This window comes from Heterodontus francisci, chromosome 35, assembly GCF_036365525.1.
Source record: "Heterodontus francisci isolate sHetFra1 chromosome 35, sHetFra1.hap1, whole genome shotgun sequence".
Taxonomy (NCBI): domain Eukaryota; kingdom Metazoa; phylum Chordata; class Chondrichthyes; order Heterodontiformes; family Heterodontidae; genus Heterodontus; species Heterodontus francisci.
In genome coordinates this window covers 24,550,022-24,576,527 of record NC_090405.1, presented here as the reverse complement: position 1 = coordinate 24,576,527, position 26,506 = coordinate 24,550,022, and the positions used below count along the sequence as shown (strand labels likewise).

The window sequence follows — 26,506 nt, the reverse complement described above, 5'->3', positions numbered from 1 at the left end:
TGTACACCAATGTTAGAAGGATTGAAAAGGTAGCTAAGAGCAAACAGGACACTTGGCTTTATTAATAGAGGCATAGAGTAAAAGCATATAAGTTATGCTAAACCTTTATAAAATACTGGGAATGAATGGCCTCCACCTGTACCTCCACAGAAAGCTTCCATTCCAGGTTTACACACACTCGTCAGGATCACGCTCCACAGATACTGCCCTCCAGGTTCGGACACCCACTTCAGGATCACTCTCCATAGATCCCAGCACTATGGGCTTGGTGACCCTCTTCAGAGATCCTAAATCTCCAGACACGGACATCCTTTGAGGACCACTCTCCACAGATTCTTCCCTCCAGGCTCAGACACCCTCTTCAGAATCACTCTCCATACATCCTGCTACTCCACGCATGGATATCTCCCTCAGGATCAGATCAAAGAATGTTGCTTGTCACTTATCAGCTCAAGCCTGAATGTTGTTCAGGTCTTGCTGCTTGCAGGCACAGACTGCTTCAGTATCTGAGGAGTTGTGAATCATCAGCGAAAATTTCCACTTCTGACTTACGTTGAAGAGAAAGCCATCAATGAAACAGCTGAGGATGGTTGGGCCTAGGGCACTGCCCTGAGAAACTAAGTATCCAGTCATGAAAGGTGGAGGACAATTAAATAACGAACCAGATGAGGAGGCTCCAAAAACATCCCTATCCTCAATGTTGGTGGAGCCGAGCACGTCAGTGCAAAAGAGGAAGCTGAAGCATTTGAAACCATCTTCAGTCAGAAATTGCTCAGTGGATGATTCATCTCGGCCTCTTGAGGTCCCCAGCATCACAGCTTCCAGTTTTCAGCCAATTTGCTTCACTCCACATAATGGCAAGAAACAGCTGAAGGCACTCGATACAGCAAAGACTATGGGCCCTAACAACATTCCGGCTCCAGTGTAAATCTGAGTTCTTTTTGCCTTCAGTCTGGTTCAGTAAATATACCGAGTCGGATGTGTAGATAAAATCAATTTCTTAGTTTGCACATTAAGCCAGCTGACTTCCTCTAATGCAACGACACTGACTCCACCCAGAGTCTGTCTGGTCCACTGGAGTAAGTGAAGTTTTTTGATAGAGGTACTACTGTTTATACATTAAGATTCATGCTACACCCCCTTGTTTAACCAATCAGTGCGATACAATTCGACTTCACCCACGTGGTGACATGCAGTACATCTGTTACTGAGGTTACAATACACTCCATTTTCAATACATAGTTGTTACTAATAAAATATTGTTTTGTACCAGCAAGATAAAACAAAGCGGACAAGCAAGCTAATTAGCAAGAGCATAGGAATCATCAATAATCATTCTAGTCTCACTCCCTACATGGATCATGAGTCTGTCTCTACCTTGTGACAAGTAATTGCGGCGCATCCTGCTATCTCTATTAGGTGTACATTCCTGAGTGTTTCGTGCAGTCTGCAGCTACATCAAGTAGTGGCAGTTCACGAAGATAAGAGGGGACTAGCACTCCTTATCACTCACACAGGGATGGACATCATTTGATTCACAGGAGTCCATTTGTTCCAAACCACAGGGAGTCACACAATCAGGCCATAAAGAACAGATGTCTTTGCAATTACCAGTGTCGGCTAGTCTTTACAGTCTCACACGCTCTGCCTTTACTTTTAACTATTTCATTGTGGTTTCTGCCACTTAAAATCAAAGCTCAGCAAAGCTACTATTCCTAACTTGGCTATATTTCCCATTAAGCATAGTGCCATGCCTTTCTGCTCACTTCCACACTAGTACTGAAGACTTGTGCTCCAGAACTAGCTGCGCCCTCAGCCAAGCTGTTCCAGTAGAGCTACAACACGGGCATCTACTTGACAATGTGGAAAATTGCCCAAGTGTGCCCTCTCCATAAAAAAAATGCAGGACAAATCCAATCTGACCAATTGCCGCCCCATCAGTCTACTATCAATCATCAGCAAAGTGATGGAAGATGTCACCAACAGTGCTATCAAGCACCACACATGTAGCAATAATCTGATCATCGATGCTCAGTTTAGGTTCTGCCAGGGTCTCTCAGCTCCAGGAAATAATTTGGCAGATCGAGGAGAATGTGGGAAAATGTGAGGTTATCCACTTTGGTAGGAAGAATAGAAAAGGAAAATATTATTTAAATTGTGAGAGATTACAGAATACTGCGGTGTAGAAGGATCTGGGTGTCCTCGTACATGAATCACAAAAAGTTACCATGCAGGTACAGCAAATAATTAGGAAGGCAAATGGAATGTTACCCTTTATTGCAAGGGGGATGGAGTATAAAAGTAGAGAAGTCTTGCAACAAATGGTCATGGTGCTGGTGAAACCACACCAAGAGTACTGTGTACAGTTTTGGTCTCCTTATTTAAGGAGGGATATACTTGCATTGGAGGCAGTTCAGAGAAGGTTCATTGGATTGATTCCTGTGATGAAGGTGTTGTCTTATGAGGAAAGTTGAGCAGGTTGGACCGATACTCATTGGAGTTGAGAAAAATGAAAGGAGAACGTATTGAGACATATGAGATTCTGAGGGGGCTTGACAGGGTAGATGCTGAGAGGATGTTTCCTCTCATGGTGGAATCTAGAACTAGGAGACACAGTTTCAGATTTAGGGGTTTTTCATTAAAGAAGGAATTTCTTCTCTCAGAGGGTCATTAATCTTTGGAATTCTCTACCGCAGAGAGCAGTGGAGGCTGGGCCATTGAATGTCTTCAAGATTTTTATCTACAAGAGAGCCAAGGGTTATGTGGGCAGGCAAGAAAGTGGGGTTGAGGTCATGATCAGGTCAGCCATGATCCTATTGAATGGCGGAGCAAGCTCAAGGGGCCAAATGGCCTACTCCTGCTACTAGTTCTTCTGATCTTCTGTTCGTATGATCTCATTGCTGCTTGGTCCAAACAGAGACGAAAGAGTGGAATTCCAGAGGAGAGGTGAGAGTAATTACCCTTGAGTGAGTGTGGCATCAAGGATCCCAAGCAAAATTGAAGTCAATGGGAATCAGTTGGAAAACTCTCCACTTGTTGAAGTCATACCTAGCACAAAGCAAGATGTTGTGGTTAGTGGAGGCCAATCGTCTCAGCCCAGGACATTGCCTCAGGAGTTTCTCAGGGTAGTGTCGTAGTCCCAAACATCCTCAGCTGTTTCATTGACGACTTTCTCTTCAACATAAGTCAGAAGTGGGAATGTTAGATGATGACTCACAACTCTTCAAATACTGAAGCAGTCTGTGCCTGCAAGCAGCAAGACCTGAACAACATTCAGGCTTGAGCTGATAAGTGACAAGCAACCTTCTGGCCACACAAGTGCTCAGCAGTGAACATCTCCAATGAGAGAAAAAGAAAATCTACCTTTTGATATTCAGAAGCATTATCATCGTTAAATCCCCCACCATCAACATCTTGACCAGAAATGTAACTGGACCAGTCACATCTATGCTGTGGCTATAAGCGCAGGTCAGAGATTACAAATTCTGCAGCAAGTATCTCACCTCCTGACACCCCAAATCCTGTCCACCATCTCCAAGGCACAAGTCAGGAGTGGGATGGAATACATCCCACTCAACAACACTCAAGAAGCTCAACACCATCCAGGACAAAGCAGCGCACTTGATCGGCACCTAATCCGCCACCTTAAACATTCAATCCCTCCACAACCAGTACACAGTGGCTGCAGTGTGTACCATCTCCATATGCACTGCAGCAACTCGCCAAGTATCCTTCAACAGCACCTTCCAAACTCGTGACCACTACCACCTCGAAGGACAAGGGCAGCAGATGCATGGGAACTCACTACCTGCAGGTTCCCCTCCAAGTCACTCACCATCCTGACTTGGAACAATATCGCCATTTATTCACTGTTGTTGGGTCACAATCCTGGAACTCCCTCCCCAACGGCAGTGTGGGTGTTCCTGCACCATATGGACTGCATCAGTTCAAGAAGGCAGCTCTCCACCACCTTCTCAACGGCAATAGGAATGGGTAATAAATGCTCGCCTTATCAGCGATACTCACACCCAAGAATGAATAAAAACCAAATCACTCTCCACAGATTCCCCACAATCTGGGCTTGGACATTTACTTCAGGAGCACAGAGCTTTATATCACTGCAACATGAGTTCCAATCTTCAGATTCTGTTCACTTTTCACATTATTTTCTACCAGTCCACGAGCTTTTATTAATTCAGTATTCGGGTCTCTGCTCCTCAACCGTTTCTAACATCTCACCTCTTACAAAAAAACACTCTGATCTATCGTAGGTACTAAATGACCCCTCATTTTAAACTCCATCTGCCAAAGCATTGCTCACTCACTTAATCTATCAAGAAGATTTGAAAATAAATTTCTTGCCAAAGGATAATTTTCTGCATCTGCTCCCTCGCCATTTGCTTTTCCCATTTGTCTTTCACTTGGTGCAAATCCAGAGAAAGTAAAGATGGAAGGAAGGAGGGGAAGAAAAATCCTGCTCCGTTTCGTGATCCCTATTTGATCTTCATTCCAGTGCAGTTTGGGTGAAGAATTCCAATTGTCTGTCTCAATTTCAATAGAGTATAACCAATTCTGGAATCACTGTCTGGACATTGACAAGAACAGGTTTCGAGGCTGACTTTACACATAAGCTCACCCAACATAAATAATACACGAAACAGCTCATAAACTAGCGACAAGGATGGGATTCGAACCCACGTGTGCAAAGCACAATGAATTAGCAGTCCATCGCCTTAACCTCTCGGCCACCTTGTCAGTTGCAAAGACATAGCTGTCACCTTCAGCACAGCTTCTGGCTGTGCAGCCAGCTGTGGAATGATGGAAATATATCTTCTGTAAGTAAATGAAGTTGGGAATGGAGCAGTGTGAAACATTTCCAGACCATGTCCAACACGTTTCTACTCAGTGTGAAAACCCACCACGGAAAGACTGGAACATACAATCATTTCATCACATCATGATTAACATCACTCAGACACCTGAACTATTAGGTCACTGACGAAGTCATGATGACCGAATTTCTCATGAAATGAAAACTGAACTAACTGACTGGAAGAATTGCTTTAACCCCACATGATCAGCGAGGCACAGCATCAGGCCGACTTGTCGGGTGGTGTAAACAGATATCACTGCTTCTGATCTTCACCAGAACAGAGAGTGAGATGAAACATTGATCATCAAACAGACTGTGAGAGAATACAACAGAATAAAACACATGGAGAGACACTGTGGAATAACAAATAGATTTGATTGGAATGTTGAAATTTTGATTGGAATGGATAAAACACCAGAAACAGCAGATTAAATTGGGATTCTCATCATTATATTGATCTGGGACAGAAAAGAGAAACTGATGGAAAGAAGAGAAGAAGGAAGAAAAGAAAGGATGGAACTGTTCAATCTTTTCAGTTTTTTCACTCGCCCATCAAAGCTGATAAAAAAAAGTTGCAAATAACAGAGAATTTCACCAAAAAGGGAGATTAAATGTTGCTGAAACCTTGGATCGAAGGATGCCCCAAAAGATCACCTGTTTAACTGTCTCCTCACTAGGGGATTTCAATCAGTGAGCAATATTATTCTCTACTTTTTTTGTTAATTGGTCCCAGAACTGTCACTTGGAATTAATATCTGTGTTCCGACTCCTGAATAATAAAATTGTGAGTTTCTCGATATTTTCTGGACACAGTTCCTGCTGAAAGAACTAAGAACTCTTTTCTAATTTGCACAATACTCCATACACACTCATCAAGCCTGCTAAGCTAGCATCCTTGGTGCTGCTCTCTCTTCTCCCAAACTTCATCTCATGTGACTGTTCCATCATCACTCTGACAGTGGGAGGGGTTGATCCCACTATCTTCAGCATTAACCCGAGACATCCTTATACCACACTGTCTGTCCAAAAAAAATGGGTGGAGGGAACTTCCTTCATTTATCAAAACACCAACAGCAGCACAGTGGCGCAATGGTTAGCACCGCAGCCTCACAGCTCCAGCGACCAGGATTCAGTTCTGGGTACTGCCTGTGTGGAGTTTGCAAGTTCTCCCTATGTCTGTGTGGGTTTCCGCCGGGTGCTCTGGTTTCCTCCCACCTCCAAAAGACTTGCAGGTAAATTGATAGGTAAATTGGCCATTGTAAATTGTCCCTAGTGTAGGTACGTGGTAGGAGAATGGTGGGGATGTGGTAGAGAATATGGGATTAATGTAGGATTTGTATAAATGGGTGGTTGCTGGTTGGCACAGACTCGGTGGGCCGAAGGGGCTATATCTCTAAATAAGAAAAGTAAAATAAAAGCTACCAGTCGTAAATCAACTCAAACCCATTAGAGAGATAGAGGGAGACTGTCAGAGAACTTCCTGCATCCAGTCCTGACCCTGTCACACTCAGCAGCTTCTCACCCAGACCCCACTCTCATCAACACTGAACATTGTTACCGAGACCCTTCAAATACTGTTTATAAAAGGGAGAAAAATTCAAACTTTATCACAGCTAGATTGAATAGAACAAAGTTTAATATCTTCTCGTCGTCACTCGGTAACCACATGAGACAGTCCTTAAATCAGTAGCATAAATTATCAGCTGGAAGAATGTTTGTCATTGGGTTGAATCATTTCTGTGTGAGGAATGTTCCAGCATCATAAACCAGGGGAACGTATTGACTGAGCTGTGTCTTCATCTCTTCTGGACAGTTCACCCTTCATTCTGCTCTGATTCACTTTCCCAAAGCGGATCTACAGATTCTCAAATCCGGAGACTGGGTTTTCTTATTTTGTTCCTTTTGATTTTTCTTGCTCCTGAATGATAATATATTCCAACCTCGGATCAACCTTGCCCTGTCTCCCAGTCTTGGTTAAAAGCGACAAATAACAGCAACAACATTCTGAAACAAACAACACGGTCACATTCTGCTTCAGTGAGATTAATGCTGAGGCCGTTTCTGTGTCGAATGCGATTGTGAACACATTTCTCTTAAGGAAATTGTGAGTGATCAAGTATTTGCACTGAATTTCTGTGCAAGAAGGGACAGTTTCAACCAGCCATTCCCAAATCACTTCCTTCACAAAGACAAAGACTGTGCTGTCTTAACGTGTGAATCAACTTCACAAACAAATTTGAACTCGAAGTTCAGGAGAAGACAGAGATGTGAATGATTGACAGTGTAATCTTTAAATCATAATTTTCCGTTTCTTCGTTGAAGTGAGGCTCAACCCTAAGCCACTAGAGATCGCGGAAAGCTACAAACTTGGATCCAGAAATCAGAAAAGTAGTGAAACAGTTGGTGAGTACATTGTGACACTGAAGAATTTATCACCACATTGCAACATTGGCACATTCTTAGACCGTACATTATGAGACAGATTTGTGCTTATATTGGTGGATGAGGAAAGATACTAAACACACAAAATCCCAATTTGAGCTAGTGTGTAAGATTGCTCTTTCCACGGAGATAGCATCAAAGAATGCTCGTGAATTTCATCCTATGCCAGTGACAGTAACACACTTCAGAGGAACTTAAACACACTGGTAAAATGGGCTTTCACACAACAGATAAAATTTTACACAGAGACTTGTGAAGTGATCCAGTTTGGGAGGAAGAATGAGACAATGTACACCAATCTTTTTTGATCAAGGTTTGAAAAGGTTGCTAAGAGCAAACAGGACACTTGGCTTTATTAATAGAGGCATAGAGTAAAAGCAAATAAGTTATGCTAAACCTTTATAAAACACTGGGGCTGAATGACCTACTCCTGTACCTCCACGGAAAGCTTCCACTCCAGGCTCGGACACCCTCTTCAGGATCACTCTCCATACATCCCGCCACTCCACACACGGATATCTCCCTCAGGATCAGATCACAGCTCCACAGTCCTGCCACATCCAGTCGTGAATGGTGGTGGATAATTAAATAACTAACAAGATGAGGAGGCTCCAAAAACATTCACATCCTCAATGATGGTGGTGCTGAGCACGTCAGTGCAAAAGATGAAGCTGAAGCATTTGCAACCATCTTCAGTCAGAAATATTAAGTGGATTTGATCTGTGCTAATTTCAGCTCCTCATGCTCGCTGGTGCCTTGGTTCTCTGGTGCTAATTTCAGAGTAAATCATGCAGCTTGACAATTGGAGCCAAAGAAAAAGACACAGGAGAGGTTGAAAGTGCCAAAACCTGGGATTGAACCAAGAACTGTTTAACTGTTAGTACAGCACGAACTCAACAAAGCTATTTCAACAACACACTAAAGCCACCATTCTGTCACTGCTTTGGAAGACAATATAGACATTAAAGTGTTTGTAAAAAGTTACAGAACACAACATGTGAGTAATATTCCCCATTGTTTTCTCAGTACTGAGGGATTGTGAAGTGGGACACAGCCAGAAGTCCCTCTGTGCCACACTGACCCTGAGCTGTGAGTGAAATGAGATAAAGTTCAATCTTTAGCAGAGAGATTCTGGAGAGAGGTAAGAGTCCTGAATCAAGGAAAGACTTTCTGACACAATAAAATTAAAATACTGCAGATGCTGGAAATCTGAAATAAAAACAAAAAGTGCTGTAAATACTCAATAGCTCTGGCAGCATCTGTGGTGAGAGAAACAGAGTTAACGTTTCATCAGAACTGAGACGGGTTAGAAAAGAATTAGGTTTTAAACAAGTGACGGGGAGGGGCATGTGGGAGAGAACAAAGTGTTTGATAGTGCAGAGGGAAGGAGAGATTAAATAACAAAGCTGTCCTGGGACAAAGGCAAAGAGTGTGTTAATGCTTGTGGTTGCCTGACACCAGTCATGCTCTGATGTTATTGAACACAATGTTCAATTCACAAGGCTGTAGAGTGCCGAATCAAAAGGTCAGGTGCTGCTCCTCGAGCTTGGGTTGATTTTCACTGGAACACTGGAACAGGCCAAAGACAGAAATGTTGACATGAGAGCAGGGGAGAGTGTTGAAATGGCAAGCAACCCGAAGCTCAGGATCATGCTTTCGGCCTGAGCAGAGGTGTTCCATCTAATCTGCGTTTGGTCTCCCCAGTTTAGAGGAGAACGCATTGTGAGCAGTGAATACAGTATACATAATTGAAAGAAGTACAAGTAAATCGCTGCTTCACCTGAAAGGAGTGTTTGGGGCTTTAGATAATGAGCAGAGAGGAGGGAAAAGGGCAGGTATTATATCTCCTGCGATTGCATGGGAAGGTGCCTTGGGAAGGGGACGAGGTATTGGGGGTAATGGAGGAGTGGACCAGGGTGTCGCGGAGGGAACAATCCCTTCGGAATGCTGACAGGGGAGGGGAGGATGCGTTTGGTGGTGGCATCACGCTGGAGGTGGCGGAAATGGTGGAGGATGATCCTTTAGATGTGGAGGCAGGTGGGGTGGAAAGTGAGGACAAGGGGAACCCTGTCGCAGATCTGGGAGGGAGGGGAAGGGGGAAGACAGAGGTTGAGAGTCCTGTCAACTACACTGGGAGGGGGCGGGATGGGAGTAGTTGAAATCTGGTGATGTTGTTGAATTTAATTTCAAACACTCCTTGAACTCTCTGCTGATGAAGACTGAAAAAGGGAAGAACAACCACACAACAAGGGTCTCAAATCCAAGACCCTGAGATTAAAAGTCCCATGCTCTACCAACTGAGTTAACAAGGCCTGATGCAGTACTTCTACTCTGTCTGTTATTGGACGGATGCAGCTGTTGGCTCCACCCCAAGGGCGGGAATTTGTTCCACCAACGCTGAAGCAGTTTCCTATCAATTCCCCAGATTATCAGTAAATCCACTTCCAGAAGCCCCAAAGTGTGATATATTCCTCTCACTCATCAATAATAAAACTGAAATCTTTTTACCTTCCAAATTCTGCCATCCATTTTGTCAGTATTTATTTCTCTCTCCTTTTTATTTAGTTCATGCATTTCTTCAGAATTTTTTTTTCAATTATATCTGAGGGAAGAAATGAACAGATCTGGCAGCTCAAAACTGGACATCCATGAGGCACTGTGGGTCATCAGCAGCAGCAGAATTGTATTTAAACACAATATGTTACCTCATGGCCTGGCATATCCCTCACTCTACCATTACCATCAAGCCAAGGGAGCAATAGTGGTTCAATGAAGTGTGCAGGAGGGCATGTCAGGAACAGCACCAAGCAGACCTAAAAATGAGTGAAGCGACAACACAGGATTACTTGCATGTCATATAGCGGAAGCAGCATGCAATAGACAGAGCTGAGTGATCTCACAACCAACAGATCAGATCAAAGCTCTGCAGTCCTGCCACATCCAGTCCTGAATGGTGGTGGATAATTAAACAATTAGCAGGAGGACGAGGCTCCACAAATATCCCCATCCTTAATGATAAGGGAGACCAGTATATCAGTGCAAAATACAAGGTTGAATCATTTGCAACCATCTTCAGCCAGAAGTGCCAAGTAGATGATCAATCTCGGCCTCCTCCTGAGGTCCCCAGCATCACAGGTGCCAATCTTCAGCTAAATCCACTTCACTCCACATGATATCAAGAAATGGCTGAAGGCTCTGGATACTGACAACATCCTGGCTGCAGTGCTGAAGACTTGTGCTCCAGAACTAGCCACACCGCCCGCCAAGCTACAACACTGGCATCTACCCAGCAATGTGGAAAATTGCCCAGGTATGTTCTGTATACAAAAGGCAGGACAAATCCAACCCGGTCAATTCCTGCCCGATCAGCCTCCTCTTGATCATCAGTAAAGTGATGGAAGGTGTCGTTGACAGTGCTATCAAGAAGCACTTACACAGCCATAACCTACTCACCAATGCTCATTTTGGGTTCCGCCAGGGCCACTTAGTTCCTGACCTCATTATGGCCTTGGCCCAAATATGGACAGAAGAGCTGAATTCAGGAGGTGAGGTGAGGTGACAGTGACTGCTCTTGCCTAGGGCATCAAGGAGCCCTTGCAAAATTGAAGTCAATGGCAATCAAGGAGAAAAATCTCCACTGGTTGGAGTCATACCTTGCGCAAAGGAATATGGTGCTGGTTGTTGGTGGCCAATCATCTCAGTACCAGACATCGCTCAGGAGTTCCTCAGGGTAGTGTCCTCGGCCCCAACCGTCTTCAGTTGCTTCATCAAAGAACAAACAAAGAACAAAGAAAATTACAGCACAGGAACAGGCCCTTCGGCCCTCCAAGCCTGCGCCGATCCAGATCCTCTATCTAAACATGTCGCCTATTTTCTAAGGGTCTGTATCTCTTTTCTTCCTGCCCATTCATGTATCTGTCTAGAATCAATAAACTTCCTTCCATCATAAGGTCAGAAGTGGAAATGTTCACTGATGATTGCAAAATGTTCAGTTGCATTAGTAACTCCTCAGATACAGAAGCAGTCCGTGTCCACATGTAGAGAGACCTGGGCAAGATTGGGCTTGGACTGATAAGTGGCAAGTAACATGCACGCCACAAAAATGCCAGGCAATGACCATTTCCAACAAGAGTGAATCTAACCATCTCCCCTTGACAGTCAATGACATTACCATTGCTGAATCCTTCACAATCAACATCCGGGGGGTTACCAATGAGCAGAAACTGAATTGGATCAGTCATACAAATACCGTAGCTACAAGAGCAGGTCAGAAGCTGGGAATTCTGCTGCAAGTAACTCACCTCCTGTCCACCATCTACAAGGCACAAGTCAGGAGTGTGATGTAATACTCCCCACTTGCCTGGATGAGTGGAGCTCCAACAACACCAAAGAAACTCAACACCATCCAGGACAAAGCAGATCACTTGATCAGCACTCCATCCACTACTTTAAATATTCACTTCCTGCACCACCAGTGAACAGTGGCAGCAGTGTGTACCATCTACAAGATGCACTGCAGCAACTCACCAAGCCTCCTTCGACAGCACCTTCCAAACCCCCAACCTCGACCACCTAGAAGGACATTGGATGAATGGGAACACCACCATCTGCAAGCTCCCCTCCAAGTTACACACTGTCCTGACTGGGAACTATATCACCATTCCTTCACTGTCACTGGATCAAAATCTTGGAACTCCCTTCCTAACAGCACTGTGGGTTTACGTACAACACATGGACTGCAGCAGCTCCAAAAAGGCAGCTCACCACCACCTTCTCAAGGGCAATTAAGGATGGACAATAAAGGCTGCGTTTGCTGACAACGCAACCACTAGGTGGCACAACTCACTTTCTCCCCCTGCTTTGCACCGGCCGCTTCCACCCTCCATAGTCGCTCGCTCCAGACCTCGCTGCTCCCCCCCTACTTCCCTGGCCGATTGTCTCCCGATCATGTCACCCCATTCTCCAGTCGTTCGCTCACTCCCCACCCCCCCTCCCCTCCAGCCACTAGCTCTAGGCTGCGCTGCTTCCCTTCTCTCGGCCACTTGCTCCCACGTTTGTCCAGTCTCCATGCGCCGCCCGAAGAAGCAAGGTGGGCTGCAAAGTGTGACGTAGGAGTGAGTAGTGAGTGGCCTAGAGGAGGGAAGTGGCATGGCCTAGAGCTGGCGGCTGGAGCGGGGGTTGGGGGGCAGAGAGCAAGCGGCCATAGAGCTGGATGACGCGAGTGGGGAACAATTGTCCAGGGGAGCATCGAGGTGTACAGCGAGCGGCTGAGGGGAGGAAGCGTCGAGGCCTGGAGCGAGTTGCCGACGGGGGAGAGCTCCAGCCTCAAAGTCTCCTATTCAGCCGCTTCCTCCAGCTGAGTGAGGGGCTGGATACCTGATGACGTTTTAGCGCACATGTGCGAAGATGGACCAAGCGCGGATATGCGATGATGTTGGCGCTGCGCAATGACATCATCCTACGCATGTGCCACTTAATCCTGGCAAGATGTCAGCGGGCCGCTCCATTGACAGGAATCACATTGTGTCAGCAGTGCCCACATCCCATGAAAGAATAAAAAAGAGATTTACCACAATGGTAGCAGGGTGAGGGATTTCAGTTATGTGGAGAGATTGGAGAAGCTGGGGTTGTTCTCCTTGCAGCAGAGAAAATTCAGAAAAGATTTGACACATTTGTTCAAAGTCATGAAGTTCTTCAATAGTTTAAATCAGGAGAAACTGTTTCCAGTGGTAAAAGGGTCAGTAAGCAGAGGACACAGATATCAGGTGATTGGCAGAAGAACCAGAGGTGACATGAAGAACCATTGTTTACACAGCAATGTGTTGTGATAAAGAAAGAAAAGACTTGCATTTATATAGCACCTTTCAAGACCACTGGACATATCAAAGCACTTTGCAGACAATGAAATACTTTTGAAGTGTAATCACTGATGTAATGTCAGAAATGCAGCAGCTAATACCCACAAACAGCAATGTGATAATGACCAACTGATCTGATTGAGGGGCAAATATTGATCACAACACCAGGGAGAATTGCTCTTCACTTGTTTGACATTGCAGCATGGGATCTTTTACATTCACACAAACATGCAGACCAGGTCTTGGTTTAACATCACACCTGAAAGGCAGCACCTTCAACACCCTCAGTGCTGCACTGGAGTGTCAGCTGTGAAATCTGAACCCAGAAGCTTGTGATTTAGAGGTGAGTGTGACCAACTGAGCCACAGCTTTTACCTGAGTCTCAATCCTTCTACCAACAATTTCTATCGGGTCTGTCACGACCCCTCATGATTGTGAACACCTCTATCAAATCTCCTCTCTAAAGAGAACAACCCCAGCTTCTCCAATCTATCCACATAACTGAAATCCTAACCACATGTTGCAGAAATCGATTTTTCCTCATGTTCCTTCTGGTTTTGTGAGTCACCTTAAATCTATAACCTTCGGTTATTGACCTTTCAGCAGTTAGAAACAGTTCCTCAGTATTTACTCTACCTCAAACCTTCAAGGAAGCTCTGCAAAGTAACTGAAAATCAAGTTGTCAGAAGTGGGATTTAAACACATGCCTCCAGTGAAAGCTGCAACCTGAACAGAGAAGCTGAAACCGCTCAGTCACCTCAACTGTTCAGACCTTTTTGACCTCGTCCTCACTTCTGTACTTTGAAAGGTTCACTCAGTTCAGGAACTTGTTCAATGTTGCTGGAATGCTCAGTGACTGGGATATTAACTCCCCCGGGTTTTCCTGAGCTTGTTCTCGGTGTATGGGGATGTTTGTCCTGGGTCGTGGAATCTTGCATCCCTGTAATGGACATTAACCCACTGATTGAATCTGTATTCACTGCTTTCCACTGGTGCTGGGTAATTGCAGAGTGTGGGGCCGGAATGTTGCTGCTTGTCCCGGCCTCACTCACTCTGGGAAAGAGTGAATAATTGATGCATCTGTTTCTGTATCTGAAATGTGACTTCGATCTGCTGTTATTAACCGAGGCAGCGCTGCAGAAGGATACGTTAATAATCTCTCACTAATCAACTGCAAACAGTCAGAATGTGTAACTTTGAGCAGCGCTTTCTGCACCGTCAGGGCTGGAAAGTTGAGGGAGGGAGAGACACTGTCAGTATCTGAGTGTATACAGCACTGTACAGAGAAAGAGCCAATATACCGGGGCTGAGACACAGTGCATCTTTTCACATTTAATCACAATAATATCCACAGTCAGGAGCTGAAAATGATGAAAAACCAAATAGCAAGAGCAAAATTAAGAAATGTAAGTAATTATAGATTAGCTGATCAGCTTTCACTGTGTTACCTGGTAGTCTACTGTTTTATATTCAATGCTGTCTCCACTGTGGCCAGGGAATGATTTCTTCTCAAAGGCTGAACATTAACAAAACTGCTTGTAATTTAAAATCTTTTAAAAGTAATTCCATGGAGCTAATGGGGCAAAGTCAAATAACTGCACCAATTATAGGAGAGCTGGTTGGTGATGACGTGGATGTGTCTGCAGTGTGCAGGACCAGACTGTTTCTATAGATTCACAATGAATGTTCCATCTTTATTTATAACAGTAAAACTGATAGTGGACAATGGCTATTCTGGTTGCAGCAACCTGAAGCTTTAACTCATTAACACCCTACTTTAGGGTAATTTAGAAAGCACAACATGCAGCTCTGTCAGTTAGTATGTTTGTTTGTTAACCCACAATTTGATGGTTCAAGCACATAAATGGATGAGGCTTTATTAACTTAAACTCTTCTACATCTGCTATATTACTCTTGCTGTTGATTTTTCAAAGATAAGGTTCATCAAGTCTTTCTTTATGAAATCCATGCTGACTGTTTTATTATTTTTCATTTCCATCTGTATTTTCTACTTTGGAGGATTACAGGATATTATCATTTTTTTAATTCATTCATGGGAGGTGGGTGTCGCTGGCTAGGCCAGCATTTATTATCCATCCCTAAGTGCCTTGAGAAGGTGGTGCTGAGCTGCCTTCTTGAACCACTGCAGTCCATGTGCTGCTGTTATGAAGAGAGTTCCAGGATTTTGACCCAGCAACAGTGAAGGAACGGTGATACAGTTACAATTCAGGATGGTGTGTGGCTTGGAGGGGAACTTGCAGGTTGTGGTGTTCCCATGCATCTGCTGCCCTTGTCCTTCTAGGTGATAAAGGTCGCGGGTTTGGAAGGGGCTGTCTCAGGAGCCTTGGCACATTGCTGCAGTGCATCTTGTGGATGGTACACACTGCTGCCACTGTGTGCCAGTGATGGAGGGCATGAATGTTGTAAATGGGGTGCCAATCAAGCGGGCTGCTTTGTCCTGTTGAGTTTCTTGAGTATTGTTGGAGCTGCACCCAGCCAGACAAGTGGAGAGTATTCCATCATACAGGCTTTGGGGAGTCAGGAGGTGAGTTACTTGCCGCAGGATTCCTAGTCTCTGACCTGCTCTTGTAGCCATAATATTTATGTGGCTACTGCAGTTCAGTTTCTGCTCAATGGTAACCCCCAGGTTGTTGAGAGTGGGGGATTCAGCGATGGTAATGCCATTGAATATCAAAGGGAGATGGTTAGATTCTCTCTTGTTTGGGATGGTCATTGTCTGGCAGTTGTGTGGTGAGAATCTTATACATCTTTATTGTAGGGTACTCTATTGTACTGTTGAGTGACTACACTTGAAAAGTCCTTCCTTCATTGGCTGTAAAAGGGTTTGCAATGTCCTGTGGTCGTGAAATGCAAGTCTTGCTTTTTCCATTGTTATCAGTGTCATTGTGATCAAAAGATAGGATTCATGAGCACAAAGTTTAAATCAATTTTGATTAAAATAATGTAAAAGCATCTGTATTTTTGCACTATCCTTAATAATCTCCATCTTCTTATCCTTACCAAGTACAATATCTTTGACCCTGAAATTGATTCCACAATTGCAGTCCCTCAGACAATTTCAGCTCAGTTCTGATGAAAGGTCACAGATCTGAAACGTTAACTCTGTCTCTCTCTCCACAGATGCTGCCAGACCTGCTGAGTATTTCCAGCATTTTCTGTTTTTATTTCAGATTTCCAGTATCAGCAGTATTTGCTTCTGTGTTACTTTGAAAGTTAAAACTGACCCACCTGTCTACAATTCACACTGGGGTCTCCCATGAAATGATTCTGTACTTTGTTGCTGTAATGAATACAGATTCCGACACAGAGCTTCCTGTGGGGAATTGGGGATATGAAAACCAGCAGACTCTGCAGGAATTTCCACTGGGAGCACAAATTCACAAAATCTACCTTTTATATATTGATTCATTTTGATTGTCCTTCTGGAAAATTATTTTGAAGCAATTGAAACATCAACCCACAGCTCCATGACTGGGTCAATTATGAGGTCATCCTCTGACAGGTCATGTGACAGCTGGAGCCACAAGACATCAGAACCAGATTTGTGACTGGATTAAAACCCGGAATCCTGTCATAATGGCTTTTCAAATAAAGCTGTTGCTGTTTGAAAACACAACAGTTAAACTTTCTGCCTGACCATGAGGGGAGCTAGGGAGAAATTTACAAAACTAAATCCTTTTACAAAATAGTTCAAAAACCATTCACTGAGAAATCATGTGAGGATTCATGTGCAGTAGAGAAACAAGCAGAATACAGAAAGTACAGAGGAGAGCTGAAAAAGGAAATGAGATCAGCAAGAGAATGTATGAGAAAAGATTAGCAGGTCACATAACTGGGAACACTGAAGACTTTTACCAACATATGGACAGTCAATGAAAGGGTGGGTCAATTAGGAGATCCTGTGGAGGCAGAGGGTGTGGCTGAGTTACTAATTAAGTACATTTCATCTGTCATCACAAAACAAACGGGTGCTGCAAATGTCACAGTAAAGGAGGAGGAAGTGGAGAATTTGGAGGGGATGAAAATAGATAAAGAGGAGACAATTACAAGGTTAGCAGTGCTCACACCTGTCCACAGGTCACCCGGTCTGGATGGGCTGCATCCTGGGTTGCTGAGGGAAGTCAGGGTGGAAATAGCAGAGACTCGAACCACAATCTTTCAATCCTCCTTAAATATCGGAATGATGCCAGAGGACTGGAGGATGGAGGTAAGCTTGGGTAGTTCGATCTCAGTTTAACTTGACCATTTTTATCATGTATCCATTGTCATAACTAACAACGTTAAGAAAGCCATTTTATAATGAACACATGACCAAAGGAACCATTTTGTGTTCAGTACTAATGTTTATATCCTGTATAATTAATGAGTAGCTACCCATCCTGAAACAGATGATTGTAAAAGTAATGAACCTTGATTGAGTTATAATTAATGAATCAATAAACATTTTAGAGAGAATGGGTTTTCATTTAAAGTTAGTTCAATCTAATTACTGTGAGTTTCTGTGTCTTTGTGGGAAAGGACAGTTTCAGCTAAATGTATTCAAACAATGGACCTTTCTCGGACCCCTGATAAAACCCATGGTATGGTACATCGTGACCTTCAAGAGTCTAGATTTAATGAACAGGAAACTTGTTTCAGATCAGATTGGGAGACAGTGTGAAACCACTCCATTGTACTCATGTCTGAGATTCTGAGGACAGGTGACTGTTAGTGGAAGACATTATTAAGAACTAATTAAATGTACCTAGCAACAGCTAAGACCAATTATTATTTTACATGGTGGTGTGATGGCCATCCAGGGGTTAAAAGTAGGGATCTTGTAAGGTTTCAGTGTGCAGGAACACTAGAAGATCTCAGGGGTAAAGACTCAGATCATCAACCAAGTTCTCCACCTGATGAGGGATCTAGGCTGGACAAAGAGGACCGTGACGCTCTGAGACCAAGCTCGACCAGTCCCCAGAGCTGTAAAGTTATATTCCCCAAGTTTGTTAAGTATAATTTTACTTTCAATTATTAAGTACTATTTTACTCTCAGTAAAAGTTCTGGACTTATTAATCAAGTATCCTGTTGCTTTAATTGGTTAAAGTCATGCCCAAAGTGATTGTCTGCAATAGACTTTCCAGAATTAAAAGATAAGTCTGCAAGGGTTGTGAATATTACAGCCCTGTTTAAAAAGAGAGATAAACCCAGGAACTACAGACCAATTAGTCTAATGTCGGTGGTGGGGAAACTTTTAGAGACAATTATCCAGGAGGAAATTAACTGTCACTTGGTAGAACATGGGCTAATAAATGACAGCCAGAACAGATTGGTTCACAGAAGATTGTGTCTGAAATAATTAATAAATTAATTTCTTTGATGAAGTTTCAGAGAGAGTTGACGAGGGTGGTGAGGTTGATGGTACGTGTCTGGACATCAAAATTGTGTTTGAAAAGATACCACAAACTAGACTTGGGGCAGCACAATGGCACAGTGGTTGGCACTGCAACCTCACAGCTCTCGCAACCCAGGTTCAGTTCTGGGTACTGCCTGTGCAGAGTTTGCAAGTTCTCCCTGTGACTGTGTGTGTTTCTGCTGGGTGCTCCGGTTTCCTCCCACAAGCAAAGACTGCAGGTTGATAGGTAAATTGGCTGTTGTAAATTGCTCCTAGTGTAGGTAAGAGAATGGTGGGGATGTGGTAGGGAATATGGGATTATGGTGTAGGATTACTATAAATGGGTGGTGGTTGGTCAGCACAGACTCAGTGGGCGGTAGGGCCTGTTTCAGTTTTGCATCTCTCTTTGACTTGCTAACAAAATTCAAGCAGATGGGATTAAAGGGGCAGTGGCAGTGTGGATCCAAAATTGGCTGCAGGGTAAAAAGTAGGGTGAATGCTTGTTTTTCAGAATGGAGGGAGTTATACAGTAATGTCCTTGTTGTTGCAATATGTTCAATGTCAGACCCCGAGCTGTCCGAGGGATGGGGCAATTTGTGATGTTCCTGTGGTTGCAATATTTGCAGTGTCTGACCTTGATCTGTCACAGGGACGTGGCATTTATGAGGTCCCTGTGGGGTGCTGTTTGTTTGGTGTATCACACTGACCTGTCCCAGAGAGCGGGAAGGTTGTGATGTCCTTGTGGGTTGCAATCTGTTCAGTGTCTGACTCTGATCTGGACCAGAGATGGGGCAGTGTGTGATATCCTTGTGCATGTCATACAGGCCCACTGGTGTGTGGTTCCATCCTGATGCCAAGAAACAGAGCCCCATCTCTGGGCAAAAAGTCTCACTTCTCAAGGGGTGTCTCGAGAAGACACAGTGGCGCAGTGGTTAGCACCGCAGCCTCACACCTCTGGTCACCCGCGTTCGATTCTGGGTACTGCCTGTGCAGAGTTTACAAGTTCTCCCTGTGACTGCGTGGGTTTCTGCCGGGTGCTCTGGTTTCCTCCCACAGCCAAAGACTTGCAGGTTGATAGGTAAATTGGCCATTGTAAATTGCCCCTAATGTAGGTAGGTGGTAGGGGAATTGAGGGGATGTGGTAGGAATATGGGATTAATGTAGGATTAGTATAAATGGGTGGTTGATGGTCGGTACAGACTCGGTGGGCTGGAAGGACCTGTTTCAGTACTGTATCTCTAAATAAATAAATAAGAAGGCTGAGGCAGTAAACCTGGACAGTAAATCCGGAGTGGAGTCCTGGAGGCGGTTACCTGTGACTTATCAGGCAGTTTTCCAGCATCTCCTACAGCAGAACTGGTAACAAACAGTACTGGTTTTTCCTTTCCTTTGGACAATACGAGCAATGCTGAGAGGGGGTCCTGATGCTCAGGGTCTCCATACTGTTTGCCCAGGCCTGTGCCCTAGAGAGGACACACCAGCTTCGTGGTTAAACATGAGCACAACCCGGGAATAAACAGTTACTGATTATAAGCTCTCATTCAATTGGTGTAGAGTATGAGCGGCAGGGGTTACTTCGGACAGTGGGAGAGCTCTTAGTGTCTCATTGGATAGCTACCATTCACTCCAAGCTGGGCAGCCCCCAGTCAGTTAGGTGCTGTGAAGCCACGACCTGCTTGCTTCAATGGGTGCTTGGAGCTGAGAGAGTCATCTCTCAACAGGCGGATCGATAATCTATGCACCAAGAAAAACAAACTCAACAAAGAAGACACCAGTCCTTCGCATCACAAGCTGGAATGTAAGGACCATGTGTCCTGGCCTTACCGACAACCTTCTGCAGGTTGATGACACACACAAGACAGCTGTGATCGACAAGGAACTCACAAGGCTCAATGTGGACATTGCTGTGCTGCAAGAAACTAGACTCGTTCAAAGTGGATCCCTCAAAGAGAAACACTACACCTTCTTCTGGCAGGGGAAAGCCCAAGAGGCAACTCGTGAGCATGGAGTGGGTTTCACAGTAAAATACACGCCACTTCAGATGAGTGAACCACCCACAGTAGGCTCAGAGAGACTTCTTACTCTTCACTTGTCAACAAGTGTGGGCCCAGTTAATCTCATGTGCATCTATGTCCCGACACTCACCTCCACCCCAGATGTCAAGGATCAATTCTATGTGACACTTGACACTGCCATCAGTAGAATTCCCAGCACTGAGGGACTGTACCTTCTAGGAGACGTCAACACAAGCTTGGGTACTGACTACACAGCTTTGCCAATGTGCATAGAGCACCAGGGGATTGGCAAGATGAACAAAAATGGACAGAGGTTGCTGGAGCTATGCTGTCACCATGGATTCTGTGTGATGAACAGCTACTTCCAGGTCAAGCTGTGCTACAAGGTGTCCTGGAGACATCCGAGATCATGCCATTGGCACCAGCTAGACCTTATCTTCACCAGACATAACACCCTCAGCAGTGTCCTCATCACTCGCAGCTATCACAGCGCTGACTGTGACACTGACCACTCCCTGGTGGGTAACAAGGTCAGGCTTCAGCCAAGGAAGCTTCATCCATCCATGATGAAAGCTCGTCTTCTGATCAACACTTGCCGAACCACTGACCCAGAAAGGACCCAGGAGTTCCTCAACATCCTCGATCAGGCTCTTTCAGACAACAATGCTCAAGGCCTCAGTGCAGTGTCAAAGTGGAATCATCAGCACACCACCATCTATAACTCTGCACTCACTGTGTATAGGAAAAGAGATGGGAGGAATGCTGACTGGTTTGAGGCTTATTGGACTGAAATGGAGTCAGTTACTGTAACTAAGAGGAGAGCCCTCATGAACTACAAACAAGTCCCCAGCAAACAACATCTAAATGCTCTCAGAGCTGCCAGAAACAAGTCTCTGCAGACTGCTCGGCACTGCACCAATCAATACTGGTTAAAACTCTGCTGATGAATCCGGGGATGCTAGAGGGATGTATGAAGGAATGAAGAAAGCAATGGGCCCAGTAGTAACTAAATCAGCACCTTTTGAAGACAAAGAGAGGGGTGATCATCACTGAACCTAACAAGCAGATGGAAAGGTGAGTGGAGCATTACCTTGAACTCTACATAACGGAGAACATTGTCATTGAAGTAGCTCTCAGTGCCATTCCAGACTTCCCTGTCATGGAGGAACTGGACAGTGAGTCCTCCATAGTCGAGCTCAACAAGGGCTCAAAACATGCGTGATGCAAACATTGTCACCTTGTACAAAATTAAGGGGGATCGCAGTGACTGCAGCAATTATCGGAGCCAGCTACTCAGTTCCACTCACCTGCTCGATCCCTTTCCTCCTGCAAGTTCCTTTGCTTCAGGTATCCATCCAATTTCCTTTTCAAATCATTGATTGTCTCTACTTCTACCACACTCGTGGGTCAGGACATTACCACTCACAGCATAAAAAAATTCCACCTCACCCAAGGATGGGAAATATTTATATCTTCTATATTTAGCTTATTCTCTATCTCTACGAGAATAGAATGGCAGTCAACATGAAAGGGAACCCAAAAATCTTCGAGCAGTATATAAATAATAAGCAGGTATTCAGTGGTGAAGTGGGCCCCATGAGGGACAAAGAGGGTAATATATACTTAGAGCTGCAGGGCAATGTTAATCTAGTTAATAAGTACCTTGTATCAATGATCACTAAGGAAGTGGAATTTGACAAAATATCAGTAGAAGTGGAGAGTGTAGAGGCAATGGAGAGGGTACAAATTGAGAGAGGGAGGTACTAAAAAGGCTGGTTATGCTTCAGGAAGATAAATTACCTGGTCCGGATGGCTTTCATCCCAGATTGCGAAAGGAAATGTGGATGCAGATAACAGAAAGGCTTTCTATAATCTTCCAATCTTCCCTGAATACGGGGGAGGTGTCAGAGGATTAAACAGTTGCAAATGTGACACCCTTATTCAAGAAAGGGTGTATGGACAGTCCGGCTAACTACAGGCCAGTTAGATTAACAGCAGTGGTGGGTAAGGTTTCAGAAAGAACAATCAGGGAAAAAATCAACAGTCACTTGGAGAGGTTTGAGTTAATTAAGGAGAGTGAGCATGGATTTATAAATGGGAGTTCATGCTTGACTAATCTAACTGCATTTTTTGATGAACTAACAGAGAAGGTTTATGAAGGGCATGCAGTGGATGTTGTTTATGTGGATTTTAAGAAACGACACATAAAAGGGTGATTAACAACATTGAGGTTCATGGAATAGGAGGGTCAGTGTCCAATTGGATAGAAAATTGGCTTAAGGACAGAAAACAGCAAGTCGTAATAAATGATTCATTCTCAGACTGGAAGGTTGTCGACAGTGCTGTTCCCCAAGGGTCACTGCTGGAACCACTGCTTTTTACTTGCGACAGATAAATGACTTGGATCTTGGAATATAGAGTAGAATCTCAAAATATGCCGATAACACCAAACTTGGAGAAGTGGCAAACAGTGAGGATGAAATGAACCACCTGCAACAAGACAGTGATAGGCCAGCAGAAGGGGCAGACAGGTGCAGATGGATTTTAATAGTGACTAGTGTGAGGTGATGCATTTTAGCAGAAGGAATAGGGAGAGGCAATATATACTTAATGGCACAGTTCTAAAGAGTGTGCAGGAATAGAGGGACCTGTTCACTGAACAATGAACAACGTGAACAATTACTTCTTGTTGTGTGCTCTCAGATTTGTCACCTTCACTGGACTGGAGTGAGGTGACATCTACTGGCAGGAAGCAAGAACTGCAATCAAGCAGCAGAAATTCCATCGTCTGTCAGGGTGAAAGAAACATTGCAATGTGAGGAAATAGTGAATGGGTTTGCTTGGGTTGATGGAGGCATGATTCCACTTGTGGTGGAGTCCAAAGCAAAGACCAGAAATATAAAATTGTCGTTATTAAAAGATATGAGGAATTCATGATAAATGTATTTTGGTAGTGAGTGGGTGGAATCCAGATAAAATAGAAAGTGAGATTGGGTGGACAGAAGCAGTGTGAAAGGATGGCTCAAACAAAAGGTAAACGCCCTGAAAGGTGAACTCTGTTTCTCTCTCCACAGATGCTGCCAGAGTTTCTGAACATTTCCAACACTTTCTGTTTTTATTTCAGAATTTGCAAGATGTTGCTTTGCTCTGAAAAAAAAATGGATGGTCGGCTTTGGCTGCCAGTGAAATTCCACAGGAGCTAAAAGGAAGTGGCATGTTGATCTAGGGGTATGATTCTTGCTTCGGGTGAGTGATTAATTAATGTGTGAGAAATCCTGGGTTCAAATCCTGGACATGCCCTTCTTCTTTGGCATTTTTAGTTTAAGGTCGTCGATTGGTTTCAGCCTTGCAGAAGGCGGAATTGATTTCCATATGGAGCCTGCTTGAGGACCAGAGAGCTGGATTCAAAGAGCTTGATTAACTAAATGTACAGATAGCCAAGTGGGAATATAAAGTTTTTGCAGTAATTGTGACCTGACTCCAAAAACAACAGGACTGGGTTCTGGACTGGAATGGAATCGAATTCTTCAGTGTTTCTGCTGTTTGGCTTGCATCGACTCATCGATTTTCTTGTTTTTCACTTTGTCGATGCCTTTGAATAATTGTGGATCCTTCTTCAGGGTGTCTTCTTTCACCAGGTAGTTCTGACCTCTGATGATGATGATCGTAATGAGCTTCAACTCACTGATAGTTTTGGAACTGAACAGATTTCCTTTGCTTGAGTCTATAACATGGAACTCAGTCTGACATGTGGACCCATGGGAGGATTTGAATGCCACCCCTGCGTTGGAGAATACAGTTGCATCCATCCAATAAGAGAGCGAGTAGAAGTGACAGTTCAGTCAGTCAAACATTAAACTTTTAATTTCAGGGTGGTGAGTTTGAGTGCCATTTTGTTTTTCCCTTTTTTAAGGCTTCATTAACAGAGAGTACAAGGAGTGTTTGAAATGAAATTCAGCAAAAGTATGAGAAAGTCTCACTTTGATTCGGGACTCTTATCTCTCTGCAGCATCTCGCTGTGAAAGATTGAACTTCATCTCATTTCATTCCCAGCTCGGGGTCAGTGCGGCTCAGTGGGACTTCTGGCTGTCTCCTGCTTCACAATCCATCAGTGCTGAGAAAGCAATGGGGAATATTATTCACGGCTCTGTAACCTGAGGACACCGATTTAAGGTGAATGGCAAAAGAATCAAAAGCGAGTGGTTCAGATCTGATATGCACTGCTTGAGAGTGTGATGGAGGCTGATTCAACCATGGCTTTCAAAATGGTATAAGATAATTATCTGAAGTGGAAAAATTGCATGTTTTCATGGAATACATGAGTCTGTGGCATGAGCTGAGTTGCTCGTGCATAGAAGCAGCACAAGCACAATGAGCTGAATGGCTTCCTTTTGTTCTGTAACTATTCTATGATCTATGATTCTTTTCAGAGTGAAATCAACACTCACATACAAGAAACTGACAGGTACACTGTAAACTTTGCATTACCAGACAAGAAATTGACAGATACAGTGTGAAACCCACAGTCACGTAGCAGCAGTTGGCAGGTAACGTGTAAAAATCTTTCTTTCATATCCCAACTGCAAGGTACAAAGGAAATTAGGTACAAACCCAGGCTCACACTTCAAAGACTGAGAGATACAAAGCAAAACACATATTCACCTACAAGTACAGAGATGAAGACACACTCAGAGGAGGTGCAGATTAAAGACACATGCATGTAACAGAAACTGATAGGGATAGAATCAAACCCTTTCTCACTTCTCAGAAACTGATAGATATAGACAAAAGCTGATGCTCACATACAAGTTGTTGAAAGATATGTGGTGAAACTCACAGAGCAATAGCAGAAACAAACAGGTACTGAATAATACCCACAGTCACAGACCAAAAACTGAAATATACTGAGTTAAACACCACTTTCTCACACCAGAAACTCATGGCTACAAAGTGAAGCTGACTCTATCCTCCCAGGCACTGACAGGTGCAAAAGAAAACACTCACGACGATTCCAGGACATGAAATGTACGGAATAAAACCTTTCAGCTGAAAGAATAGCATTAATGACAGGTGTGATACCCAGAATGCTCAGCGGCCTAGAATCCGCCCTATCTGTGACAGGAGCGGGGCGCGCAGGCGCGGTAGAGACAGCTCTGTCAGCAGCAAGAGCTGCGGGTACGGAGTTGGAGCGGGATATTCACAAAGTGCGAGAAGACTTTGCGGGCTCACACAGCTGGAGCAGGGCCTCAGGCCACAATAGCATGGAACAATCCCATCTGTATCCCTGCGGATGGCGGTGGTGAAGCTTTTCCCGGTGAGGCTTCCCGAAACGGCGTCTTTCAATGGATAAGAATTGGGGACTGGGCAGGGAGCGTCTCTAAATGAATAAAATTAGGGTACTGGTCAGGGAGCGTCTGTAAATGGATAAGAATTGGGGACTGGGCAGGGAGCGTCTCTAAATGAATAAAATTAGGGTACTGGTCAGGGAGCGTCTGTAAATGGATAAGAATTGGGGACTGGGCAGGGAGCGTCTGCAAATGGATAAGAATTGGGGGACTGGGCAGGGAGCGTCTCTAAATGAATAAGATTTGGGTACTGGTCAGGAAGCGTCTGCAAATCGATAAGAATTGGGGACTGGGCAGGGAGTGTCTATAATTGAATAAGAGTTGGAGACTGGGCAGGGAGCGTTTCTAAATGAATAAGATTTGGGGACTGGGCAGGGAGCGTCGATAAATGCTTAAGAATTGGGGACTGGTTCGGGAGCGTTTTTTTATTCATTCGTGGGATGTGGGCGTCGCTGGCTCGATCTCAGCTCGAGTAATGTGTCCAGTTCTGGGCACCAGGCTTTAGAAAGGACATCAAAGCTTCTGAGACAGTTCAGAGGAGATTTACTAGAATGATACCAGAGATGAGGGGTGTCAG

The 26,506-nt window shown here is 44.3% G+C and overlaps 1 protein-coding gene and 1 non-coding gene across 2 annotated transcripts in view; one reads left to right on the top strand and one right to left on the bottom strand.

Moving 5' to 3' along the window:
• LOC137350408 (histone H2A-like) overlaps positions 1-26,506 on the top strand; it is a 163,331-nt gene that overhangs the window by 25,760 nt on the left and 111,065 nt on the right. The gene's annotated exons all lie outside the window — the stretch shown is intronic.
• On the bottom strand, positions 4,674-4,755 carry trnas-gcu (transfer RNA serine (anticodon GCU)). Its single transcript has one exon. It is a non-coding gene; the product is annotated as a tRNA-Ser (tRNA).